This window comes from Dendrobium catenatum, unplaced genomic scaffold, assembly GCF_001605985.2.
Source record: "Dendrobium catenatum unplaced genomic scaffold, ASM160598v2 fragScaff_scaffold_557, whole genome shotgun sequence".
Classification (NCBI taxonomy): Eukaryota; Viridiplantae; Streptophyta; class Magnoliopsida; order Asparagales; family Orchidaceae; genus Dendrobium; species Dendrobium catenatum.
Genome location: NW_021319019.1, coordinates 241,844 through 246,231, shown reverse-complemented (window position 1 = coordinate 246,231; position 4,388 = coordinate 241,844).

The window sequence follows — 4,388 nt, the reverse complement described above, 5'->3', positions numbered from 1 at the left end:
ATGATTATAATTTAATCAAGTAATTTTGTTCAAATTCAAATAGGAAAATGGACAAATTTCTTATAATAAATAAATAAATAATTGATTGATATAATTTTAGAGCAAACTATTGTGGTCGTGAGGAATCGAGCATGCCATTAAGAACAATTATAAAATAATATGTTAAAAAGCATAAACATTATTATTAAGAATAATAATTTTATAATATGAGAAGCAAGGCCAATTAAGGCTTCGTTTGAGAGAGGTTTTTTTACGACTTTTTAAAATAGCTTTCTAGTTCAAAAAATTTTTGCACTATAAAATTGCTTTTGAAAATAGTAAGGAAAATATCACAATTAAAGCTTAGATGTGAAGGCAACACTGAGAGAGTAAGATGAAGTGAGTGAGCAACAATAGTAGAGGAGGACCTACCATTTTTTCCCTATTAGACTAATTATTTTAATTATTTTGGCCGACTTAATAAATACATTTGTTCAAAATTTTAAGAAAAAAATGTATTTTTTATTTCATATGTAAAATTATAGTTACTCTAATGTTATTTTGCTTATCCTAAAAAAAGAAGCTAATAATACCCCTAAACAATGAGAGATTATTCTGTGTGGCCTCCGAACGCATACACATTCGAAGGCAAATCCGGACACACCATGTCACCCAATGCATTATACATTGGGTGACGTTGCACGTCCGGATTAGCATCCAAATGCCGCACCTAATAGTTTTACCTAAACAACAGGGATCTATGAAGGGAAAGACCTAACAAGAGGAGTTAGGATACTACATAAGTGAGTGCTACAATAACATATAGCTAGCTTATGCGCAAGCAGTCCAAGAAGGGCGCAATGAGTGACACCATGAGTTGTTTATGCATTAGTGGCATAGATAACTTGTTTGTTGTTCAACTGGAATTTAGTTTAGAAGCATAATATTAAATTCCATGATGACTTGGATATTTCTCAAAATTTTTTTTTTCAAAAGATATAACTTATTTAATATTTATACATTATATGTATTTTTATTAGGTTGGGTTAAACACTTTCTCCCTCTCTTTTTTTATTTTTTTCATATCATTTAGCACTTTCGGCACTTTCAATCTTCATAATTCAAACACTTGAGGTTGAAAGAGTTGCGCCTATATGAGTATGTTATTTTGATTACGGTGAGATTAAGGTTTCGTTTGGGACAGCTTTCTTAGTGCTTCTTAAAGCGGCTTTCTAGTACAAAATTTTTAATTTTTGTTTTAGAAAACCGCGTTAAGAAGTAGGAATAAAACCGTCCCAAACGAAGCCTAAATATTTCGAAGGTGATAACATCATCTCCTTCTCAACCTATGTGGGCAAGTATAATTTGTGAGCTAGTGCTCTATTGTAGCCTTGATGCATATTCTCCAATATGCTTATATAAGAATTAGAGCGCACACACATGACAATTGTAGATAAGCACATCTTGTCCTCAACTTGCCTATAGCCATTTATAAGCTTAGTGCACATCTTAAACATGCCATCAACCCATCATAGTTTGCAATTCTCGAGTCTTCTTTTCTTATTCACTATTAGACATTGCTATATTTGTGACTTTAATACTTCATATGATCTCTAATTTTTTTAGCCATATAATTATCTTATTTAATTGGAGCTTATTTAATTTTATTAATTTTCATGTTGATTTTGACCCAATTCAAAAATTATAATTATTTTTAAAAAACAAAGCTGTAAGAAACTTGCCCCAAATTAAATCTTAGTTAGATTACAATCCTAATGTAATAAAAATAAAAATAAAAATAATAATAATAATAATAATAATAATTAAAATCTTCCACCTTTCTTGCTTAATTGGTTTGTTCAATTTATCAAATGATTTTATATGGTTATCATCCAACGCATTAATTTACCATGATCTTATATATCGCAATTATCTTTATTTTGAGAAACTTTCTTATTAAAAAATTGGTGGGGATTAAACAAATGTACTCATCAATATTCTATGATTGGAGCCACGCGAAACATGGAGTAAACCTTTTACTCACGTGTACTTCTTAAGAAATTATTTGGTTCGGACATCGGATACGGTTTACTGTCCAGAGACGAATCATGTGCAACCACGTTATCTAGTACCGAGCAGTATCGAGAAGTATCGAGCTTGGTACTGAACAGTACCGAGCTCAAATCCTAATAGGGGTTGATGTGGCGCATTTTTATTGATCTCTGGATGAAGTCCGGTGTCCGAAATCAATAATTTCCCGTACTTCTCAGATCCAACAACTGTAGCATTATTAGCTGTCGCTAGCTCAATAACATGATAAATGTGCCCATAAAAATATCCAGAATTACTCCATCGACATTAAAGAACATCATATAACCCGAATGATTTTGAACTAAAAAATTTTGATGTAAAAAAATAAAGATAATTGATATATCATAAAAAAAAATTTAAATTTTGAATTTAATAACATATGTTTATTTAGAACATAAAATTTCAGAGGTAAATCTGAAATAATCTGAACTATAACATCAAGAAATTAATAGTCAAAATGAGTGTCTTGATAAGACTAATCCATTAGTACTAATAAATTAATAAGTCAATGTTGAAGCCTCAACCTCTGGAGCGGCGCTGTGCCAGATGGCTTGTTAGAGTGTCACGACACCCATCTTTTGTAGCAGCGCGTTCAGGCAGTTAACAGAGACTCATGGGAGGAACATCACGTCGAGCCTGCCCAACCTCATAGCGGAGTCAAGTTAGTACCGCCGATATGCTTTTTCATTATTGTAATGTCGCGGTGCCACTTTATCTAGCGTCGTGACACCTGAGCCAGTTTGTGTGAGAAAATATAAATAGTTTTTTATTCTTTTGAAAGAAAAGATGAATGAGAGGAAAGTGGAGAAACGTTTAATGTGGAGAAACATTTAGTGAAGTAGCTGGTCATCTGGGTAATGACTAAACAATACTTAGGAGTGGAAGAGAGTGTGGAGAGTGAACGAGTGAAGAGGAAATCATTCTAGAAAGAGTCCACTTACATGATTTTTTTGAGATTCTCATATATGGGTGATTTTTTTTTTCATTTTAATTTAAATTTTGTTTGTATCTCTTCTTGAAAGAAAGTAATGAAAAGTGTTTTGATCGAAATTTATTTTATGGCCGGCTAACTTCTTAATTTTGAGTTGATGATGAGAATAATCTCTGTATTTCTTAATATAGACTAATGTATATAAATATGAATAGTTGTTCTCAATTACTCTCATGCTTAATTTAATTCATGCAATGATAATGTATGAAGATAAAATTTAGTGTGATACATTATTTTGATGGAGGAATGTCAGAAGAATTAGGAGGATTGTGATAGAAAACATTCATGCAAAGACATACAATAAATAGGTTTCTAGAGTCAATGGAGAAATAACCACTATAGAGAGGTGAAAACCTTTTTTACACATTTACACGATTGATAGATATCCAAGGGTACATAAAATCTGATTCACAATTATTATAAATGAGCATGCTTAGGAAAGCATAGGTTCACCGACTATCATCAATCCAAAACATCTTAATTTCTATTTGTCTTAACTTTTTATTACATGTTTTTGTAGTGGTAGCACACACCTTTATTTTATTGAATAGAATAAATTTTGTGGTTTGAGTAGGCAGTACTAGAGATAGTTGTAGCACACTTATGTCCACGTAAGATCGACACTCTTCTTATACACTTTATTACTTGATTGACATGTGCACTTGCGTAACTAAGAATATTTCACACGCATATTTAGTAGCTGCTAAAGCCACACAACCTATCAAGTTTTTGGTCTCATTGTCGGAAACACAAAAGTGTACTTTTTACAATTTTATTTATATTATCAAAAAAACCGGATAGTTAATCTTGCTTTTATTGTTTTGTTTTTAATTGGTTAGTTATATTTATGTTTGTATTTGCCACTCGTGAAATTTTGAACTTGTGATTATTTTCATAATTGTTGTTTCATTTATTTTTCAGTCGAATTTAATCTACTATTTGTTGATTGATGTTTGTATTTTCCACTCGTGAAATTTTGAACTTGTGATTATTTTCATAATTGTTGTTTCATTTATTTTTCAATTGCATTTTATCTACTATTTGTTGATTGTGTATGTATTATATATCTAGTAAGAGGCATTTGTTTTTTGATCTAAAAATAGAAATGACCCTTACAAAAAATTGAAATACCAAAAAGAATGCAGAAGTAAGTATTGGCGAACCAAATCTTGATCAAGACTAGCCTGGACCACTTAGGGAGTATGTCAATCCATCAATAGATGGAATCTATTAGATTATCAATCGACCTACTATCTGAGCCAATAATTTTGAGCTGAAAGTCGCCATTATCCAAATGGTTTCAAATTCTTAGTTTAGAGAAACTCCT